We start from the raw sequence: 25,475 nt of genomic DNA on the forward strand, positions 1-25,475 counted from the left end.
TTTAATATTGTGGTTTATAATCATATTTGAAATGTATTACCCGCTTTTTTCTTTATAATTTAAATGGTACACCATAACCACGGTTGCACTAGTTAATACGTTATTCATATAAGATATGTTAACTACAATTATACCTTAATATATTTGCAGCCAAGAAAAGCTAAAAACATTAGTCTTAAGGTTTGTTTTAAAATTGAATTACAAAAAAAAAAACATTCAGTTTTACGTAGATTTTATCTTAACGTAGGATTTTACATATTTGAAAAATGCATTTATGAGTATAGCAATTTGATCAAACTATTTTAAAGCCATCAAATACCCCCCTCTTTTGTCAACACCCTGACCCGCCGCCTTTGATGTTCTTTGATGAACACCGACAGGTGCTCAGTGTAGTTTAGCAGCCGACGCAAGTTTATAAAAGATAGTTCTGATTTATTCCAGTGTTTCAACTGGCAACACGCCATATATCCTTATAGGAAAATATATCAGCACATACTATATAGACTATGGAGCAGTATTATATAGTAGCATTAACATTAATGACCCAAACTCCCACGAGAAAGCCTGAGAAAAATGGCGTATGAATACATCGACTAAATAAAGTCCCATGATCCAAAGCGTTCACTGATGGAGGGGTACTTTGACAGCTGCTACGCGGGGACTCAAATGACAAAACAAGAGTCGGAAAGCATTGTCATTGTGTAATAATACAATCGGAGAAAGCATTCGACCCATGTTCTATGTTTCAAGAGGATTTGATTACTGGTAGGTGGAGCTATTAGCATTAAGCACCACGTGTGTTTGTGTTTTGATTCAACATGGCCTACTTGGAATAACTTGACTCCCCGAGTTTGCAGTTCATTCCTTCTTTCGCTTTGGATATCTTGTAGCCTGTTGCATATTATGAACTCCAGTCTATTACTGTAAGGCGTGTATGTAAGTATTATCCATTTAGAATAATTAATACGTGCAGTGACCGTCTCAAACTTTGCGGTTTCCTGTTATTATGCCGTGGAACCGATTACCAGGGAGGCCCCATTTGGGATGTTGTATTGTTTTACTTTGTAACATTCTTATAGTTACTACATTCGGATTAGACAACACAGTTTAATAACATAATCCAAGTACTTTATAAGTAAAACAATTCAGTTAAATGTATTCCTTAAAATCAACTAACAGTTTAAAATTATTTGAGATTTATTACAAGTACCCAGTAACAAATATTTAAAAAGAAGAAGTATTATGTCAAATACAAGGATTTTAGCAATAATTGTTTTAAATTTTTCAAACATTTATTTACACATTCTGTTCAACCTACCCAAATATATAATACAGAAACAGATTTTCAAAACCAAAATAAAGAGAAAACCCCTCAACTCATCCCCAAAAATGTATTTTTAAAAAAAAGACCATGTTCATGTATTGCCAGTTTCTGGTGAACTAAATAACATACAGTGACCAGTGTTAAAGATCACGGTGCCTACATTTTCACCCAGACAGCCACAGCGGTTGCTGGTTCCCACACATTCCTGTACGTTACATCTCCGATAAGCAGCTACCTCCGCATTTTAGAGAGAAACACTTGTTGATACAATCCCAATGGAGAGAAACAATTTCACAACTTTGTTTATGCATTATATCCAATGAAAAATGGAAAAAACGCAGCATGGAAGAGGTAAACACAGAAAGAAGGCTTCATTGCACCTGAACTGGTCTGCCAACACTTAATGTCTAGACCCAAAGCATGGTGGAAGCGGTTTATCCAGCTCTCTGGGTTCATATTGCATTGTGCATATAAAGTTACCCACTCTGGGAATGTTGAAGCCTCTTCTCATTACTATGTTAGGATTCATGAATTATATATATATATCGAATGCTTGCAGAATATTATATGCATAAGCATCTAGTATTGTACATTTTTGACAGACATGTGCTAAAAGAAATAGACTTAATCTTTGCTCTCTACATGTACTTTAGATATATGCATAGATCTATACATACATGTGTGTACACGTACAGAGCATGGTGCTACTGCTAGCAAGTCTGATAGTATTTCAACACGTCCCAGGTTGTTTTGAAAATGGTAGAATACTGTATACATGTTGTATTGTACATTTGTTAAGGAGATACATGTAACAATAGATATTATCTTTAAGTATCTTGTAGTTGTATGCAGTAATATATTTCAAAGTCTCTAGTTTTATTTTTTTTAAATGTGTTTCATGAATTATTTATATAAAAACAAAAAATCTTTTTTGTTTATTAAAAAATAATGTAAATCCATGTATGAAAAATCGAGCATGAATATTTAATTTAAACAGTCATTTAGTTCACTGGGAAGTAGTCGTATTTTCACATTTTAATTAGTTACCGGTACATTTGCGGGGACAAAGATATATATATATATATACACACAGCTAGCTCTGAGTCGGCAGAACATTTCGCCAACTTATCTATTAAACTTCAAATATTGCAGAAACCAAGTTATTTTGTAACAAAATATCAATTATTGCATGAAGTTATTTTGCCAAATTAAAATAAAATTTGCCGATTGTTTTTGAAATTCGCAGCTGTCGAATTTGGCGAGTGCCAGAGCTAGCCCTGATACGAGTACATGTAGGTAGGTCATGATGATGCACTTTGCATAAATTTAGAATTGTCTAACAGTCTTGTAATACAATATCAGTAACTTTAAGTTTTTTGTGGTTTTAGACATGTAGGATACATTCTATCGATAGATCTATATATTCTGTTTGTACATACATGCATGCTGTTGGGTTTAACCTAGTGTTTGTCATTGAATGATACATATATATATATATATATTTGTTTTGAAAAGTACATTGAACTTTCAGGAACTTGAATAGATCTGTTTTCTCAGTATTGTACTATTTTGTGGCTGACACTTTTTAGATGGTTATGTTGGGAATCATGTGAAATTGATTGGAATTTCAATTTTGCATCTAATCAGTTTTCTCGTGTGGGATGGTGCATATATAAAAGATCCCTTGCTACTAATGGAAAAATGTTGCAGGTTTCCTCTCTAAGACTTTATGTCAAAATTACCAAATGTGTGACATCACATAGGCAATAGCCGATGATTAATAAATCAATGTGCTCTAGTGGTGTCATTAAAAGAAACAAAACTTTCCAATCAGTTTTTAGCAGGTGGCATGGAACAAGCGGTACTATGTGCCCCACACCTTTCCCTGTTATTGTGCTGTTATACTGTATTTTGACACCTGAAATTCAACATTTTCTTAGAGGAGTATGCCCCAAGACCTCTGTGTAACAGCTTTGGGCCCTCACATATATATATGTAAACTTTTATCCCCATGACCACTGAACTGACAGTGTCCTTTACTTTTAACTACACTCTGCAGGCAGTGTACAGTTAAATACATTTTCAAGAGTAGAATATTTAAACTTAGATATGATTTAAATTATTATGAATCTGCACATATTCACCAGGATAGACTCTATACATATTGCTAACAGACTCAACACACAATGCTAATAGACTCTACACATATTGCTAACAGACTACACACAATGCTAATAGACTCTACACATACTGCTAATATACTCTATGCATATTGCTAATACACTCTACACATATTGGTAACAGACTCTACACACAATGCTAATAGACTCTACACATACTGCTAATACACTCTATGCATATTGCTAATACACTCTACACATATTGCTAACAGACTCTACACACAATGCTAATAGACTCTACACATATTGCTAACAGACTACATACAATGCTAATAGACTACACATATTGCTAATACACTCTACACATATTGCTAATACACTATATGCATATTGCTAATACACTCTACACATATTGCTAATACACTACACATATTGCTAATACACTATACATGTTGCTAATGCACTCTACACATATTGCTAATACACTATACATGTTGCTAATGCACTCTACACATATTGCTAATACACTATACATGTTGCTAATGCACTCTACACATATTGGTAATACACTCTACACATATTGTTAATACACTACACATATTGCTAATAGACTACACATATTGCTAATACTCTACACATTGCTAATACTCTACACATATTGCTAATACTCTACACATGGCTAATAAACTCTACACATATTGCTAATACACTCTACACATACTGCTAATACACTCTATACATATTGCTAATACACACTACGCATATTGCTAATACACTCTACGCATATTGCTAATACACTCTAAACATATTGCTAATACACTACACATATTGCTAATGCACTCTACACATATTGCTAATTTTACCTTCAGTACCTATTCAGTATCTGTTGTCTTCATGCATGCATGAAAACAAAGCCAAACACCAACATTTGTCGCATACATTTCATCATCTGAACTGTAACAGTATCTCACTCTCTCTATATATATATGTATAGTTAACATTTTCCAAAGTCAGTTGATTATGGTAATTTTAAAATTATTTGCAATAAACAGTGTTCCACACTGGACATCAAGGAGATTCTTACATGTACATGTATATATACACAGTGAAACCTCTCAAGACAGGACCCTCTGTAAACCAGAATTCCCTCAAAACTGGACTTTTTACAGAGTCCCTTAAAGGGCTTCTAGAATTTTTATGAAATCCACTAGCCATGGGATTAGTGATTTTAAAAATTTACTAGCCACGATTAAAAATTCACTAGCCCTACCTGAAGAGGGAGATATAGCTTAAAAACACTAACATTGGGGGTAGGGGTGGGGGACAGGATATTCATATTTACAAAATAGACTAAGCTGCAACATTTGACCCCAAAATTTCACTAGCCATCGGGCATGGCAGTAGTAGTTATTTACTAGCCCAACATTGAATATCACTAGCCATGGGAGTGGGGCTACCATAATCTAGAAGCCCCGCCCTTTTTAAAAACCCAGCATAGAACTAAATCTCTCTAAACTGGACATTTGTCTTGGTCCCAAGTGGGGGTGTGGGACATAGCCCAGTGGTACAGCGCTCACTTGCTGTGCGGTCGGTCTGGGATCGATCCCCGTCGGTGGGCCCATTGGGCTATTTCTTGTTCCAGCCAGTGCACCACGACTGGTATATCAAAGGCTGTGGTATGTACTAACCTGTCTGTGGGTATAAAAGATACCTTGCTGCTAATCGAAAAGAGTAGCCCATGAAGTGACGACAGCAGGTTTCCTCTCTCATTATCTGTGTGGTCCTTAACCATATGTTTGACACCATATAACCGTAAATAAAATGTGATGAGTATGTCGTTAAATAAAACATTTCTTTCTTTGGTCCCGAGGGTGTCCAGTTTTGAGGGGTTTCACTGTATATGAAATGGACATAGCCCAGTAGTTAACCAAGGCTATGAGATACTGGTTGTATATAAAAAAAATCGCTAGCTGCTGATCAGAAAAAGTAACCCATTGTGTGGCAGCAGTGGGTTTCTTCTCTCACTATCTGTGAAATCCGATGCCAAATAATCATTATGCTTTCCAGTACAGTACTGTACTACTAGTATTACAGCAAGTTAAAATAATACTTACAGTATTTAAATGTGTAGCATTTTAAGGATTCACAGAAAACTGGGCAAGTCTCATAAATCCTAGAAAACCTATTAACATGAAATACTGCATGTTTTACGTATATTAGACCTACACATTTATCTTGCCCACTAATAAAATGTTTTCTGTCATCAAGTTTAATTAAGGTTTTGTGGACTACATGAATCATACCTTTTTTAATGCGTTAATAGAATGGTTAGTGGACCCATTTTAGCTTTACGAGTTTGGTGGGTTGGTTTGTTTGTATTTTATTTTTAAAATATTATATTGATCAAAGGATGCAAAAAAACAAAACAATATATACCTCCTAACAACACAAGAAAACCCCCACCCCTGGAATAAAAAAAAAAGAAGAGAAACATTGCAAACAGGTGACAGCAAAGAACACATTTCAAGACTTTATATTGTTCTATACACATATTCCAGGAACTCATGTGTTATTCATGCATTGTGTGCATAAATTTTAAAAATGGTTGCTGGGTGCTGTCAGAGTTTTGTGTCATCAGGTTTGACATCCATGACTTAAGGAATTTTACGTAATTTCATATTTAAAAAAATTAGGAATTACATTTTAACTTAAGAAAATTATAACTGGAAAAAAATAACACATCAATAGGCTATTTTTCATTTTAGCCAATGCACCCCAGCTGGTATACCAAAAGCTGTGGTATGTGCTGTCTTGTCTGTTGGAAAGTGTATATAAAACATCCCTTCAGCCTTGCTACTAATTATAAAATCTAACAGGTTTCTTCCATGACAAAATTGCTAAATGTTTGACATCCAATAGCCGATGATTAATCAATCAATGTGCTCTAGTAATGTTGTTAAACAAAACACATTTTTTGTGTGATTACGGTCTCTCGATTACAATTTGGGGTGGGATTTACCTCAGTCGGTTGAGTGCTCGCCTGAGGTGCTTGCGTCACAGGATCGACCCACCTCAGTGGATCCATTCAGTTGATTGCATTTTTTCTCGTTCCAACCAGTGCACCACAACTGGTCAAAGGCTGTGGTATGTGCTTTCTTGTCTGTGGGAAAGTGCATATAAAGGATCCCTTGCTGCATTTGGAAAAATGTAGCGGGTTTCCTTTGATGACTACGAGTCAGAATTACCAAATGTTTGACATCCAATAGCCGATGATTAATTAATCAATGTGCTCCATTGGTGTCGTTAGACCATTTATGATAGTAACTGCAACAGTTCATTAAAAATAGAAACCTTGCTGCCACCACCACATAAGCTACTCTTAATCTTGTCAATTTGCAGTGTATGAGAATGGACAGTCCATGCTGCCAGTTGCTGTTTTAAGTGGTATGAAATTGGCAGTGTAGCCTGGACTACACACCTGTAGTTTCAATCATCGTTTATCTTTGAGATGTACATTTGTTTTCAATATCTCCTGAGCGAAACCATTACTGCAGGTGCTAGACACAACTAGAGGCCCTTGTTAGTTTACGAACAAGTTGTAAACATTGCTAAATAATAATGAACACGTTGATGCAGAGGATAAATACACTGCCCAGGGGTTTCATTACAAGTAGACTACCATGGATTTATAGCCAATTTATTTATTCTCCAAACTGTCTGCCTGTTATATGTTGGTGGGTTTGGGGATTTTTTTCTTCTATTTGGTGTAGGATGGAGTTGGATGAGACATGCCTTGTTAAGTCTTAAACCAGCCACCCAATCCCCATTCAGTTTTTAAACTGGAATAAACAGATAATATAGTTTGCTTAAATAATAAATCATGAGATTTGTATCACAATTATTACCTCAGTTGTGCAAGTGATGTTCTACATTATTCCACCCCATAAAAATTATATTATAAAAACTTTAGTCAAATTGTTTAATAAATTCCATATAGCAGTGTTTCTGCCAGAAAGAAATTTTTGGGTATGGCGCTATGGAATTGAATGCAATTATATTCAACAGGAGGTATGGGAGGCCTCCCTAAGAAAGAAAATGGGTTAAGTTTAAGGTTAGGGTTAAGAAAAGCATACAGTAATAATAAGAATAATTAATTTTGTCAAAAAGTTAACTTAAATTTTTTTTAATCTGCCAAAAATTTGGGTATGGCACCATACCCGTTTTACCTTCTGGCAGAAACACTGTATAGCACTTATACCTAGGTACATATACATATTACCTGAACAATAACCTATAAGTCTTGCTTATAATAATTTGCACCATTTTATGGATTTTATTGCACATTCTTTTTTCAGCTTTAACTATTATTTTAATTTGACAGATGATCAACTATAGGTCATTAGTATATGATTCTAACAGTGGTAGTCACTAGTCAACCCTCAGCTCTTTTGTGTTTTATGTGTAGCTGCTGAAGCAAGCACTTACAAATATACAAAGGATTATTGGTCATGGAAATTAAGTAATAATGTTTAGTGCACCTAATAACTGTTTACAGAGCACAATAATCCATGCGAACCACCCCTCTGTTCGCATGTCGGTGACGCAAATTTAAATTTACACGAACCACCAATTGGTTACCTGGGGAACTACTGCTTATTCTGATGTCACTTTATCAAAGTATCAAAGAAACTGTTCATAAAAAAAAATTCAGTATTTTTATTATATATTTTCTTGTCCTTACTCTTACAGTTTCAGTTGACTATACTTCCATCACAATGATAAAGATAAACATAATTGAACAGTCGGTTACCTGGGTAACAATGATGTGAACTGATCACTAGTTGCCCATGATTTTTAAATATTGTCCCCTGTGTTTACCCATGGATGTGAGGATAGATGCATATTAATGTTTTCCGTACATCCATAATAACTTAAGGTCTTGAATTAGTATTACATGTAACAGCTTGATTAAAATTTTAGTTTCATGATAAGAATACAAAATGTAAAAAAAGATTCAAGAATAGTTAAAAAATTAAGTTAATTGTAATCCGTATACATGTACATGTATTACTATAGTTTGACACCCAATAGCTGATGTATTTTTTGTGCTGGGGTGTCGTTAAACATTCATTCATTCATTCCGTATACATGTATGTAATACAGGATTTAATAATTAACTGTTAAACATCATTTTTAATTGCTGCCCTCTGTCGCTGCCTGTACGAGTGTATGGTCAGAGTACTCAAGTAAGTACTTTTTTCTGTGAAACTTTAAACTTAAAAAACAAGAAGTTAAATTTAAATTGTGTTTACAAAGTGATGGTTTTCCCAGGAATTTGCAATGCAAAATTAACGTTTGCAGAATGCTGGAAATTGCTGTTCAACACATCTGATTTAAGGAACAAATGAAAAGAAGAAAAAAGCCAGTTCCTATTCAATAATACATGTGTATATGCTATTAATGTTTAAAATACATTTCACTACATCTAGTTAAATGTGAACAGTCCCTAGTCTAAATTAATAAGAATAAGAATTTAATTTATGTATTTTTGCTCAGAATACTAAAAAAACCCATACAGTGTACAGATCCTGATTAGTTTAGTATTCATAGACATTTATGTAACCTGAAAATTGACTGGTAATCTAGCTATGTGTATATATATGTAAATAATATGCTTCTAGATTCAGTCATTTAATAATAATCACAAACAACCTACCCCCTCCGCCAAAACCCCAACAACAGTATATAAATGTACATGTAAGCACCATTCTCCTTATTTATGAAATTTATAATATATGTATATATTTTCGGGTACTGTTGTTTCGTAAACCATTCTTTTAAGAGCACATTTGTTTTTAACATGCCACCTTTTTAAGGCCTCTAATTCTGTGGCACCTTATTATGGCAGGAAGATGTATGCAGGCTCAGACACTCCCCTCCCAAACTAGTGATTTGTATCTTGAGGTCAAGTGTCCCAACTTTAAGCAGTTTTTTCTTTTTTTTAAAACCTCTTTGTTGTGTTTACAAACAGTTTAATGATTCACTGCTGTTTCTGTGGTGTGCAGTTTTCTGAGAATAGTAAAGTGTAGTAAATAAATGATTCAAGTGGATTTATGTAGTGACAATTAAACATTTATGGTGTATGGTCATGGGTGTATCTTTGGTGGGTTTTTTTTTTTTCATACATTTTTAAAATAAAGTTTTAAAATGTGCATGTGAGTTAGGCAGAGTAAAATATTTTACACATACCTTTTTTTGTTTGTACATGCATTGTGGTTATGCAAGTTTAAATTCATGGGAAATGACAGTTATGTGGTGAAGCACTACATTTTAAAATTATGCATTATAAACTATTTAAGAAATTTGTTTTGGACTAATTTTGGACACTTGAAAAATATTAAATAATTTGCAAATCAGCATGTTTAAAATACATATACAATGTAATTACAGTCTGTATTCTTTTGTTATAAATGCTTTAAAAAACTGAATTATATCAACGTCAATTTGGCACTACTTTCATCAATGCAACTCTTCCCCCCCCCCCCAAACCCCTCCCCAAAAATTTCAAAGTAATAAAATAACTGTTTTTGTTGTATGTTTAATGCTGAATCATTAAATGGTATTCATTTTTTAATTGTTTAACATTGTTTGTATTTATTTACCATATTAAAAAATTTGAGAATTCCCTTATTTGGCTACTGATGAAAAAAAATCTAAACTGCAGAATGTGGATTCCCCTTATTTAATGATTGATGTCTTATTTTCCTGAAGAAAGAGTTAGATGTTATGATTAGGTTACTTATCTATTATACACATAACTGAACAATTAGTTACCTAGGTGAAAATCACTAGAACTGACTTAGGTTACCAAAGATTTTGAAATATTGTCCCCTGGTGAAAGCATTTTGGTGCATTTTTTATACCAACCATAAAGTTTTTCTTTGAACTTTATAGTAGTAGTATTATTAGTGCTTTTTGTATGTGTTACTTACACATTTGTTTTTGGAACTGTTTTAAAATTTTAACCTGTTTTCATGTTAAATTAATAATACTTTTTAAAAAACTGAAAACAGAGGTGGTTTGTCAACATGACGCAGAAGTTATTTCTGATTTTTAAATTTTAACTAAAATTAATAGCTGAATCATTACGTGTGTGAAAGTCAATGTGTTTTTTTAAACCGACCACCCCTAGAATACAATTAATATATGGCCGATGCGCGGTCGGTCTGGGATCGATCTCCGTCGGTGGGCCCAGTGAATAGTGATGGATTAAACAAGGATTAACAAGTTTGCCACTTATTAAAAATAGTTCCCCTAAATTTTTTAAATCACCATTGTTCATTACTTAAATGTATTATTTAGACCTTAATACTAAAGCAATATTTAATCTTTTTACCTTGGCAGCAAGGGATAAGAAAAAGATAAAGTTTGCTACCTATGACTAAAGATCTGAAATATCAAGGGTTCCGAAACAAAGATACAACTTTCAGTAAAACTTGACAAACAGATAACACACTGAATGACTGACATTCAGTTGTATAAATTATTAATCAACTCTGTGGTTGTCCAAGACGTGTAATTGTGGGAGGCTCTCTTTCAAAATTGCCTAACCACAGTCAAATCTGTGATGAACCCAATACAAAAAAAAAGAAAAGAAGCAGTTGATTGAACTAAATTCATCACCTATATACCAGCGATTGGCTGAAATAATGGTATGATCCTTACAGGAAAATTTAGCTACATATATTTTAGCACTGTACACTAAATTTAGGTTATCTGCAATATTAGACTTGAGAGTCTTAGGACTCTGATTTATTCACAAAGACAAAAATTCTGCCCTTTGTGTGAATGGCTTTAGAAACAAACCAAGTAACATCCCAATATATTAGCAAACCGTGACAGTTTTCAAGGTACAGTGCACAAAGAAAATACATATTCGAATCGCATTCCTGCACAGAGCTATTAACATTGCGTGACTTAGACCATTTTGTATGAGGGTCCGGGGCCCAACGCAGTCGTTCACTGACATTATAGCCTTTTCTTGTGATAAGGCATAAAATGTAAAAGATTCTTGTTGCAGTTATATTCAGCTGTTCTTTCTGGAATGTCAAAGCTGAATTAAGACTTGAAGTTAACCCATTTGACTTAATGTATGCTTCTTGAAAACTTACGGTGAATTATTGACTTGGTATGTCTTTCTCCCATTCTTCTCTCTCTATTTCTCTCTCTCTCTCTCTCTCTCTCTCTCTCTCTCTCTCTCTCTCTCTCTCTCTCTCTCTCTCTCTCTCTCTCTCCCCCCCCCTCTCTCTTCCTCTTTCTGTGTAATCTCCCTTCCTTCCATCTCTTTCTCTCCCTTTCTCTCTTTTGTCTGTCTCTCCTTTTGTATGTGTGCACACACAGAGAGAAATATATAATGTACAATGATGTGTTGACTACACTCACCTGAAGAATTAATAATGCAAACACCAGTGAGTTTCTATGGTAACATGTAGATACATACATGTAAAAAAAAAAAAAAATCAAGATATTCCAATAATAACATGTAAAATACACATACTCTCATGCCTAATATATGTCAAACCTTTTCAAGTGGTCACCTCTATATATAAAGTAGCCACTTGTGAATTTGTCGTACTATACATCCACGTTATTTGACGTACATAAAAAGTAATAATTTCAAGTACAATTACTATTGATCTTTTCCAATTATAAAATACATTTAAATTACATTTGAACAGTAATTTTTTGCCAGTGAATGGTAATGTGCTATTATTTTATCATGTCTGAAGTCTGTCTGAAAAAACATTAAAGGTTCATTTGAAACACATGTACATGATTTATGAAAGTCATTCAAAATACATCCCCTAACATTCCCAGAGGAGTAATTTTACTATCTCTTTACTTTTTAATGTTTGTGTTAAAATTATCAGTTTGTACATGTTTTGAAATCGTGGCAGTAATGTGTTCACCCTTATTGGACTAACATATTCACTCATTGACACAGGAATGCATTTAAATGTATATTTTTAATTTTTGGTTTAAAAAAAATGCTTACATAAAACAAAAGCTAATCTAGTATTAGATTGATCATTTGGATGTGAATATATTCATTGTACTCCTCTTTTTATTCATAGGATTGCAGGAATGATATAATTAAAGCCCATCTAGTGTTTTGTTCCATATCATTAGAATGCTACTACATGTAGTTATTCTTCTGATCAATTTGAAATGATCTTGAGTTAGGACAAGTGCAATGAAATTGATTTGTGCATTAAGTAGGACATTTTACATCTGGTTGTAAAGTATAGAATACAATATGTATTCAATGTCAAGTAGTGAGGTATTAATTAAAATGGGTATTGAGTAGTATTCCATTTTATAGAAATTGGTTGCAAAATGTAGACTTTAATTTGTTCCTCCAAAATGGAATGTGATTGGCCAATAAAATATGAATATTGTCCAATACAGACTTGCATTGCTATTAATAGAAACTTGGGATATTATATCTATAAATGTTAATTTCCCAATATAAAATTCAGTTTGAGACTAAAGAATCATAGTGGTATAGTGATCAATTTAAAGTTGACTTTGCGCAGTATAGAATCAGATATTCTGTATTTTCTGATGATGTAAATTTTACTCTGTATAGGAGAATCTATTTGTACATTTTACATCAAATCAAGGAATCCAATAATCTTTAGAATCATAAGTATTTAAAATATATCTGTGTTGCTTAAATTCAAATCTTTTCTCACTGATTTATATTACTTTCATGGTATTATCTCAAATTTACATAAAACAGCAACACACCTATTGCCTGCTGTTAAAAGCCAAGTTCATATGAAAACAAGCATTTGTGAAGGTGGTGAAAAACTGAATGTTACATGCTATGGCACAAATGAACTTGGCTGTAGCTATACACCATCTGTGCTAGTACATGTTTGCACTGACCTGGAACTTGCCAAGATGTTTCACACACAACTTTCTGTGCATAAATTTTCTTTTCAACAGATTCACCATGACATACACATTTTTTTTCTCTCTTCTCTTTTTTGGTCTTGTAGGCAAAGACCAAATTCTTTTAACACACAAAAAAAACCCAATACAACACAGGTAATAATACTATTGGTTGAATTGCTTTTCTTTAAATAATTTTAACAGTTCAAAAGTTTGTGCAATTTATTAAGAATCCAGATTTTAACATTTGAGGCAACATTTGAAAAGTGAGGCTGCATATAAAAGATCCCTTGCTGCAAATTCAAAAATGTAGTGGGCTTCATCACTAAGACTATATATACAGTGTTCGAAATAAGCACTTGTCCATTTGTCCTGACAAGTGAAAATCTGCACAGAAAAGTAAAATGTAGCTCAAGGGTTGTCCAGTGGACAAGTAAAAATGTCCAATGCAGTTTCATTGTGAGCAATCAAAAATGTGGTCCTTGTACTTGAATAAAACATAACATTTATTTGGACAAGTGAAAATATTGGTGGACAAGTAGATTTCTAGACTTATTTGTCCGGTGGATTAGTGAAAAATTCAGCTTATTTCTATCACTGATATATCAGAATTAACAAATATGTGTGCTCTATACGACTATAGTGGTGTTGGTAAACACAACAAATTTAACTTTCAACTCTATAATTGGGTTGTGTCCTGTTCTATGTAATCTACAAGACTGCACTATCAAAGACCACGATGTATGCTGTTACAAGTTTCACTGGTGTCACTAAGTGCAACATATTTATCTTCCTTAGATTTGGGTGGTTAAGAACTCCAAAAACTAAAAATGTTATAAATACATGTATTAGTATGGTGTAATGTTATTATACATACTAGTAAGATTTTGTCACATCTGTTCTATCTTGTGTTATAATTACAAGTGTTCTGTATGCAGGTTTATTTTATATGGTATATGTACACTTGCATACAATGAAACCTCTCTAAATAGGGCTAGTGATCAGGAAATTCCACCAAATTATCTCAGAAATGCATTTAATTTAATTTCAACTTATTTCCATACTTATATCCAATTAAGGTTCAAACACGCTGTCCTGGGCTATTTGGGATGTCTGTCCAGGACAGTGGGTTAGTTGTTAGTGATCAAAAATATCAGTTATTACAAAAACAAAATTCACCAAATTGAAATAAAATTTGCCAGTTCTCTAAATTAGCAATTGGCAAATTTAGTGAGTAGCAGACCAAGTAAAAAGTCCAATTTTAAGGGCTTTCGTCTTTATAGAGGCTATGGTATGTTCTATTGTCATATTTAAAAAGTCCAATTTTAAGGGCTTTCGTCTTTATAGAGGCTATGGTATGTTCTGTTGTCATATTTAAAAAGTCCAATTTAAGGGCTTTCATCTTTATAGAGGCTATGGTATGTTCTGTTGTCATATTTAAAAAGTCCAATTTTAAGGGCTTTCGTCTTTATAGAGGCTATGGTATGTTCTGTTGTCATATTTAAAAAGTCCAATTTTAAGGGCTTTCGTCTTTATAGAGGCTATGGTATGTTCTGTTGTCATATTTAAAAAGTCCAATTTTAAGGGCTTTCGTCTTTATAGAGGCTATGGTATGTTCTGTTGTCATATTTAAAAAGTCCAATTTTAAGGGCTTTCGTCTTTATAGAGGCTATGGTATGTTCTTTTGTCATATTTAAAAAGTCCAATTTTAAGGGCTTTCGTCTTTATAGAGGCTATGGTATGTTCTATTGTCATATTTAAAAAGTCAAATTTTAAGGGCTTTCGTCTTTATAGAGGCTATGGTATGTTCTATTGTCATATTTAAAAGGGCTTTCGTCTTTATAGAGGCTATGGTATGTTCTATTGTCATATTTAAAAAGTCCAATTTTAAGGGCTTTCGTCTTTATAGAGACTATGGTATGTTCTGTTGTCATATTTAAAAAGTCCAATTTTAAGGGCTTTCGTCTTTATAGAGGCTATGGTATGTTCTATTGTCATATTTAAAAAGTCCAATTTTAAGGGCTTTCGTCTTTATAGAGACTATGGTATGTTCTGTTGTCATATTTAAAAAGGGACTGTGAGAACTACTTGTTTTGAGGGAATTTTGGTTTTCAGAGAATCCGGTTTTGAGGAGTTTTAACTATAATCAATCAATCAATCAATATTTATTGTACAAAATACCCAAATAGAGCTGGTACAAAATACATACATATTGCGTTACAGAACATACAAAGATGAATGTTACATGTATTATGTAACTAAACAGAATAAACATTTACATGAGAAACTACTAGCTGACATTCATTTAGCTTCAACACATACACATATACATATATTATACATATACATACATACACAAATACCAGTATTTCCCCTAGGGGCCGGATTAAAAAAAAAAAAAATTGAGATAATGCGTGCATGATCAAATGGGTGCATGAAGTTCAAGTTATCTTATCTTTTGATGCTATTTTCTGATTTTCAAAACTGCTTCTGTTCTCATTGTTTTCCGAAGTTAATATTTTATGAAACTGTTTCTACCATTCTATTATTTATCTCCATCTGGCATTCAGACTGTCATGGAAATGCTTATCAGTTTTAAAAGAACATGTTCTAAACTGGTCTGTCAACTCGTGTAGACAATAAATTAACTTTAGCTGGCACAAACCTGGAATCCTGCAGTTTTGTCTAACTTAGACATATCTAACAGATGTTGGAACACAGCAAGCAAATGTTTATTTCTGTTTCTTTTTATGACAAAGAGTCAACATTTTAGATTATTCACCAGTTGCTCAATGGTGTTTATGTGGATGTGACATGAATAACTATGTGTATATGCTGGAAAGAATTTAGTGTTCACCAACAATTTGGTGTTTTTTTTACATGTACAATGAATGAGGTATTGAGATACAACTCTTGCTCCGCATCACTCCCCTGAGACTAGTTCTAGGAGAGTAATTTTAGTTCCCCTTAGCGTGTGAATTTATACAGTATCAGTTTGGTAATATTTTAGATGGCTTACCAAAATCTTAGGGGAGCAATTAATCACTTACCTCCATTTTTTTCTCATTGAGGTCTGTCTGCAGTACTGTTTGACTTGACAGTGAACTTGGACCATATACAATGCTTGCACACGTTATTAACATGGATTCAGGTCCATGTTTAGAATGCAAAACATAGACCGTCCTTAAAGTTTGATGGTTTTGAGATAACCATCATTAGACATTCCCTCCCATCTCTTTTATTCTGCTAAACAGCTGTATATGAAGTAGATGGATTTTACACCAGATTTGTGAGGTCCATCTTTAGTTTGTATTGTGAAACCATTTCATGTCATTCAAATCCTCTTCTCAAAGGCTGTGGTATATGCTATCTGTCTCTGGGATTGTGCATAAACTTTTGATCCCTTGCTGCTAATGGAAAAATGTAGCAGGTTTTCTCTCTAAGACTATGTAAAAAAAAGTTTACAAAATGTTTAACATCCAATAGCTGATGATGAATAGATCAGTGTGCTCTAGTGGTGTTGTTAAACAAAACAAAGTTCTTTAACTTTGACCCAACACCAATATCTACCACTTACCTATCTTTCAGTAGCACAGACTATAGTGAAGTGACTTTAATTTTTGGTGGTCATATCTTGTTGTTAAGAGGCATGTTGGAATGATGGTACAAAGCTCAACATTGGTGGTAACTGGATGTTTTGACTAACAAAATTGATTCGGGCTTACAGATACCCAAAACTGGTAGTCAAAATTATGGATCTGCTAGATTTTAGTAAAGTTTATCAAACATTTTAAGTTTGTAACCCATTGGATTATCTGTATCACTAAAATAAATATCAAAAGCTTGTTTTGTTTAATGACATCACTAGAGTACATTCATTTATTAATCATCGACTATTGGATGTCAAACATTTGGTCATTCTGACTCGTATTCATCAGAGGAAATTCACTACATTTTTCCATTAGTAGCAAAGGATCTTTTGTATGCACCATCCCGCAGACAGGAAAGCACATACCATGGCCTTTGATATACCAGTTGTGGAGCAATGGTTGGAACAAGAAAAAACCTAATCAGTTGAATGGATTCTGCAATGCAAGCACCTCAGGCGAGCACTCGACCAACTGAGCTAAATCTTGTCCATCTAAAATAAAGATTAAGGCCTGATGGTATCTACTGTAGATTAGAAAGATAAGGGAACCTTAAGCAAGCTTGTGATAGTATTTGCATGGGTGTAAGAAGGTGCCAAAAGTGTGTGTGTGTGTGTGGGGGGGGGGGGGGGGGGGCACACACATATATATATCTAAATACATGTATAAATATATAAAAACCATCGCTGCTGCTACAAAATAGGGGGGGGGGGCACATGCCCCCCTTGCTGTCTCGTTTTCTATGCCAGTAATTTGTTATAACATTTTTAAATGTCTGTCCTAAGCAGTTAAGTATAAACTGTCATGCCATTTTTTTTCATTTTCAGTATTTAAAAAAAAAGAATATATACTCTTCAAAAGAAGAAACGCAAAACCACATTGTCGTAACATTTGGAGAATTGATTTAATTATTGAATGGTGAGTCCGATAATTACCAAATGTTGCAGGATTGTTCACAATTCACTCTAGTCCATTGTGAGTAAGTGATAGGACACACCACCAAGGTCAAGGTCATCTGGAGTCAATACCGGGTGTGGCCTCCGCGTGTGTTGACAACTGCCTGGCACCGCCTGCCCATTGAAGCAACCAGAGTACGGATGACGTCCCGGGGGATGGTGGCCCACTCGGCCTGCAAGGCTGCTGCCAGCTCGGGCAGGGTCTGGGGCTGTGGTTGTCGCTGTCGGAGGCGTCGGTCCAACTCGTCCCATAGATGCTCAATTGGGTTCAAATCCGGTGATATCGATGGCCAAGGAAGGACATTAATGTTGTTGTTCTGTAGGAAAGCCGTTGTGAGACGTGCTGTGTGAGGCCTGGCGTTGTTATGTTGGAACACTGCGTTGGCGTTGGCCATAACTGGAACGATGTGTGGCCGGAGGATCTGGTCAATGTAGCCCTGTGCATTCAGGTTGCCCTGCACGTGGACCAGGTCAGTTCTGCCAGTGTGTGAGATGGCTGCCCACACCATGACACTACCCCCGCCGAATCTGTCCACTTCCTGCACGCAGTTTGCCGCATAACGTTCACCACAACGCCTATACACGCGACATCTTCCATCATGACGTCGGAGCAGAAATCGGGACTCGTCACTGAACCACACCTATCTCCATCGCAGTTGAGGCCATTGTCGATGAATCTGGCACCACTGCAGTCGGAGTCGACGGTGTTGTGGTGTTAAGATGACACCTCGAACTGGACGTCTGGCACGAATTCCTACCTCACGTAGGCGGTTCCGTACGGTCTGGTCGGATAACCAGCGCAAACCTGGTATTGCTGCGGCTGTGGAGGTGGCAGTAGTCAATCATTCCCGAAGGTGGCGTACCCGGATGTAGCGGTCCTGCCCGGGGGTAGTGACCCGTGGTCGACCGGATCTAGGGAGGTCACGTGTTGATCCATGTTGCTGGTAACGGTCCCACAGTCTGGAGATGGTGCTTGGGGACACATGGAATGCCCTGGCAACGGCCGTTCTGGATTCGCCTGCGTCTAGTCGGCCGATGGCATTGTTTCTCTGCGGTTCACTGAGACGTGGCATGTCCTGGATTGTCAACTGTCGGCCAGATACAGAGGCCAGGCAAGCGAACACCCTGCACTTTTATACTGTCGGTGTTCATGTTGCACGTGCAGACAACGCACGTGCAGTGGTGACATGGTTTGCACGTGGCTGCGTTTTTACGAATATTCACATTTTGGAACTTTATTGTACAGTAGCTGCGTTTTATCGAATGTAACCGTGGGAATGTGTTTGGGACGTGCAATGACCTTATATTCACAAAGCATGAACTGGTAGGAAACATAAAATCGGAGTTATAACCCATTTGTACCCTTTTGCGTTTCTTTTTTTGAAGAGTATATGTATTTCACAAAATCACTAATGAGTTTTCTGTGCTTTGGGTAACATTAATTATTTATTCATTTATTTTTTTCATGTCTAATTCACATATGAAGATTATTTTTTTGCCTGCTTGATGATGATGATTATTTAAATTATGTGATTTTCTATTGGGATTGGTCCTAACTGCATTTTGATGATGCTATTACTATATGGAGCCATCATGTATATTAGCTATTACTGAAAACATCTCTTTTTTGTACTATTGGATGCACTATCAGCTCCTTGTATTAATGATTCACAGTAAAGAAGAAAAAAAAGGGGAGAGGATGTAATAATAACTCAGACAAAAACTAAAAGTTTGTTTAATGATCTCCCAGCACATTTTTTAATCAGTGGTTATTGCCATAAGGTATCTGGCAGATGGGCTGTATCATTATATCTTAACACACGGTAACTGCAGCATGTGATCTGCTGATGCGATATACCTCTATTATTACATATTAGGAAGGTGTCATTTTTTGTATTACTTTCCTTGAGACAAATCAATCAAGGTTTTTTTTAATGTTTTTTTTCTTTTTTCTTTTCTTTTAAAAGGATTGTTCTGAATGCACTGGGTTTAATAATGTAATGCACTATAATCAACACCAGGCCCATATGCTTCAAATGTAAATGATTGAGTCTGCTTTTATGATATAAATATCTTTTGTACAAGTGTGTGATTTTGTCATGACAATTTTTTATAAATACTTTAAAAACATTACATTACTACAAATAAACATTCCCAAGGGTTGAAATTGGCTAAAATTCCTGCCAGACTGCCAAAACCCACTGGATCAAACATGATCGTAAAGTATTAATTGCATAATAATTTCCAGTCTGACAGAACTGCAGGCAAAGAGATCTCTGACTGGTCTCAGCCTGTGCTGACAAAAACTGGTCATGTCAGCATTATTTCAACCAGTGATTCCACATTGAAACCAGTTTGTACAAAAAACAACAACACTTCAACAAGTTTCAAACTTTTAAATTTTCAAAACTTTTTACAATACAGTGAAAGCTCTCAAAACCGGATACTTTGTAAACTGAAATTTCCCTCAAAACTGTACATTTTTCATGGTCCCTTTTTGATAATCAGTATAGAACTTAACCTCACTAATCCGGATACCTCTTTTTACAACCAGACCTTTTTCTTGGTCCTGAGGTTGTCCGCTTTAGAGGGTTTCACTGTAGCAGGATTTTATCATGAGTTGTTTATACAGTTGAATCTTGTTGTCTCGAACACTGTAAGTGCTTGAGAAAGAGTTTGACCCATCGGGTAGTTCGATCTAACCATTCAATCAACAACGTGTAAGTGTAACTCGGGACTTTATTTTTGGTTCGAGTGTTGCGGTGTATTTGACTCTTCCGAGTTTGACCCAAAGAGATTCTACTGTTTATTACATACCTATTCAATCTTACTATAGTGATAAAGACATTTTGAAACCAAGTGATAAATTTATTTGGGCCAGAACTTTGAAATGGGGAATTTCCTTTTTCTTTTTACTGCAGTTAATGCCTTTTATTTATTGACATCATATATGATTTACAAATGATGTCACATCATATTTGAAACATTACACAAGGCTGCCGCAGAGCATGATTCTTAACGTTAAGCAAATCCATGAAAGGAGTTTTGATCATAGATTTAACAAAGTGTTGTTATGACATTATATTACAAATCGTTTTTGTAAAAAATAAAAGAAAGTATGTAATAAATACAGAAGTTCACATTCGTTGTTTTCGCTTCCTATTTATTGCATTCATTTATTTTGCAAAAGAACATACCACTCGACCGCTACACGGTCTCATGGTATATATTCTTGCACAAAATAAACTTGTGCAATACATAGGAAGCGAAAATGAAGTATGTGAAGTTCTGTATGTATATGTGTGTGTGTGTATATATATATATATATATATATATATATATATATATATATATATATATATATAATATCATTTATTAAATTGGAAAACTAGCTTACAAAAACCAGAGGCTGTCTGTGCTGGCCAGATCCAGATTTTTTCATAACAAAATAAACCTTTCTTTTGGGGTAATTTTGAAAAGAAGAATCATACATGTACATGTATAACTGAAATAAAAATAACTGACTTGTATACTTGTATATTTTACATTGGAAAATGCGGCGAACTTCGCCTGCAGTGATATTACATATAAACCTTCAAGTTAGTTCAACAGGAGGTCTCACATTTGTATATCTTCCTATTTCCTATTTGAAATTACGCTTGGTTAGATGCAGATTAGACTAATGTGTCTTGTGATACAGGTTTAAGCAGTGAGTTAGTTGCAGGTCTTGGTGTATTTCCTGTTTAAGAGCTGTTATTCCAGTGTACTGCCATTTGTGGTCCATGTTTAATTTAAAACAATTTGTTAAATCAATTTAAAAGATAATTTTGGGCCGTTCCTGTTTAAGGTTAAGTGATCGTTATACAAATGCACTATGTAAAGTCAACTAACAATCTGTCTTTCTGTATTAGTGGGGGCGGGATTTAGCTCAGTTGGTTGAGTGCTCGCTTGAGGTGCTTGTGTCGCAGGATCAAACCACCTCGGTGAATCCATGTATCTGATTGAGTTTTTTCTCGTTCCAACCTGTACACCACAACTGGTCAAAGGCTGTGGTATGTGCTTTCCTGTCTCTATGAAAGTGCATATAAAAAATCACTTGCTGCATTAGAAAAATGTAACAGGTTTCCTCTGATGACTATGTGTCAGAATTACCAAATATTTTGTTTAATGACACCACTAGAGCACATTAATTTATTAATCATTGGCTACTGGATGTTAAAAATCTGATAATTTTTACTCGTAGTCTTCAGATAAAACCTGCTATATTTTTCCATTAGTAGTAAGGGATCTTTTTGTGCATTTTCCACAAATAATTGAGCACATACCACAGCCACTGATATACCATTTGTGGGGGGCACTGGTTGGTTTGGGAAAACACCCAATCAGATAATGGGTTCACTGAGGTGGTTCGATCCTACAATGCAAGCTCCTCAGACGAGTGTTCTACCGACTGAGCTAGAACATTATTTGGTCATCATACAGCATCCTCCAGAAGGGATTATTGAGAAAATAACTAGGTAATGAGCTGCAAGGAATTACAGATTATCTGTCCCAAGTGAGTGAATGTTGTAAAGCCAAACCTTTGATGAAGGTTTTACAATTGTCATTCTTCAGAGACAGAAAATCCATAACTCCTTGTTAACCAGCTGGTTATTTTCTTTATTACCCATTGTCACATTAGATGTTTTTAATATAAAACTCATTCTGTTATCTAAAGCAGTTCCCATCAGCCATTATGTCACATAACCCTACAGGCATTAACTGAAGTAATTATATTATATGTGACATAATGGCCTAATAGCATTCTTATACAGCCATACGTTTACAAAACAATATGACTGATTGCATTAGAAAATAATATTTTTGTTCATATTATTAAATCTGCTGCTTATGAAAATATACTATTTCATGTTTTTGATATAAATCAGTCATCAATCCCTGAAGATCTTAGAATGTCTGTTTTATCTTACTCATGAATGAAAACATGAACGAATGAAAATTAATGAGGGTGAAGTTCCAGCCAAACATTGTTTTTTTTATGCCAGCCAACCAGTGGCCACACAAGCAATCTATACACTGCAGTTATCAGAAACATATTGATGAAATAAACTGGTATAAGTACTACATTTGTTTAAATTCCAAAATCTACATAATACTAGAATAGAATAGATGTTTAACGACACCCCAGTATGAAATACATAATACTAACTGATCCATGGTTATTTTACAATTTGAAGATGACCCAGATACAATAATTGTTACACTTGTTAATAGTCAGGGCCTAATTGTCTAAACTCTCACAGCTTTGTGATATTGCAGTGCAAAGCAAAAAGATTTACAATGTTGATGAGCACACTAGTATGGTCTAATGTAAAAACCCATAACCTTTGTGAATAAGGCTGTACCCAGAGCATTCATGAATACGACTCTACCCAGAGCCTTTGTGAATAAGGCTGTATCCAGAGCCTTTGTGAATGAGGCTCTATCCAGAGCCTTTGTGAATAGGGCTATACCCAGAGCCTTTGTGAATGAATAAGGTTGTACCCAGAGCCTTTGTGAATAGGGCTATACCCAGAGCCTTTGTGAATGAATAAGGTTGTACCCAAAGCCTTTGTGAATGAATACGGCTGTACCCAAAGCCTTTGTGAATAAGGCTGTACCCAGAACCTTTGTGAATAAGGCTGTACCTGGAGCCTTTGTGAATAAGACTGTACCCAGAGCCTTTGTGAATAAGGTTGTACTCAGAGCCTTTGTGAATAAGGTTGTACTCGGAGCCTTTGTCAATACAGCTCTTACCCAGAGCCTTTGACAACGAGGTTCCAGTTTTTTGCTTTATTTTTGTTAACTCGTCATACTATAGCATGCATCTGATTCATTATTTCTCTTTTATTTTCCCATTCATTAAATGGCAGGTGCCTGTGTTGAGATACTACTAAGAGAGTGTACAGACATACTGGCAGTACACCAAGAAACCTTGTGAGCAAGAACCAGTGTTTGTAAATAGCCATCTGGCAACTGTTTACTACAGTCACTCCTTAATGACCAATAACACCACCCACAGCAACAATACATAATAACCTTTCTAATTATCATTCATAAACAGAAGAACTTTGTATAAAGTAATAGACATGAAAGAGAATATTAGGAGTTTGTAGCCATTAGAAAATAGATGGTCTACTTCAGGGCTCGAAATGCAGTGTTAGTACATGCACCGGTGCATGCTGATTTTTGCGTGTGCATGTAACTTTTAAAACTGGGTACACGCGGTGCATGCTAATATTTTCCAAGTACTGTGTATTGCGTATACTAGTATGCTGTTGTCTACCAGATTCAGACTCAAGTTGTTGAATTTTGCGTATGCATTTCGTAATCTGTTCGCCACATGGCACATGAAAACGATAACTTTTATCTTATGGGTGCATCCATTTTGTATCCCATAATCCTACTTACAACAATGGCGCCCTTTCGGTCATTTCCATGAAATATATTTGCGAAAATGCCGGCAATATCTCGGTTATATCCGTGAACGGTATTAGGGACCGACTTTGAGGTATCCACGCGCATAACACAATTGTTGTCGTCACTGACAAATTGAACTCCGCCAGATCTGTGCCTTGAACATTTTCGACCTCAGATATGGGCACTTGATCAGATGATTGCGAATGTGCAGGTGCGTTACTCGCGTAGTTGACTCGAAGTCAGCCAGTGATTATTTCAGTCGCAACTTCTCGTCGAATTCCATAGGCTAATTTATATTATACCAACAGATCTTATCGAGTTAAAAAAGTTGATAACTTGCTGAATACAAAACACAAATATTTGTACGTTTTTGTAATAGGCCTATTATAGATTTCTGTAAGGCGTTTACGTTGGGTGAAATTTTCAAATTTGATCAAAAATCAGTAATACACGTATTGCCAAATAATTCCGAATAGCTTCGTATAAAAAAAAAAAAAAAAACGAAGTTGCCTTATTTTTGGTGCATGCAGAATTTTAAGGGTGCATGTAACTTTTTTTTCAACATGCACCTGGTGCATGTAGATTTATTTTTTCATTTCTAGCCCTGTACTTACTTGTTATACATATACATTTAAGTACTGTAAATTGGGGGGGAAATGTGTGTGTGTATACATTTTGCATCATTTGTTTGTACTTACTTATGATATATACTACTCAAAAGAATTTAAGGGTCAAAAATTTATAACCAAATAAGTTTCAGAGTGTATTAGATTGCTGATGTGAACTACACCACATTTTTTATTTATTGTTCCATATTTACAAAAAACCACAAATAAACGTCACTGTATACAAGAAAGTCACATGACATGCTGTCAAAGTTGAAGGTTGTCAAACATGGATTTTACACATTAGGACATTCGTTTAATAGTGTGTGAATCCACCCCTGGCGCGAATACACTCGACACATCGTTGCCTCATGCTGTTGATCAGACGTCTGAAGAACTCTTGGGGA

General features: G+C 35.0%; 1 protein-coding gene across 3 annotated transcripts in view; it reads left to right on the plus strand.

Moving 5' to 3' along the window:
* Window positions 1–632: 632 nt before the first annotated feature.
* The window catches only part of LOC121375688 (eyes absent homolog 1-like), a 218,242-nt gene continuing 193,399 nt past the window's right edge, over window positions 633–25,475 (plus strand). For 2 of the 3 annotated variants that reach the window (XM_041503271.1, XM_041503273.1), the window contains exon 1: window positions 633–765. The gene's annotated coding sequence lies outside the window, so the exon portion shown is untranslated. Of the gene's footprint in view, window positions 766–796; window positions 937–25,475 lie in introns of those variants that run through there. The other variant, XM_041503272.1, reaches the window with a different exon arrangement.

This window comes from Gigantopelta aegis, chromosome 6 (genome assembly GCF_016097555.1).
Source record: "Gigantopelta aegis isolate Gae_Host chromosome 6, Gae_host_genome, whole genome shotgun sequence".
NCBI classification, from domain to species: Eukaryota; Metazoa; Mollusca; class Gastropoda; order Neomphalida; family Peltospiridae; genus Gigantopelta; species Gigantopelta aegis.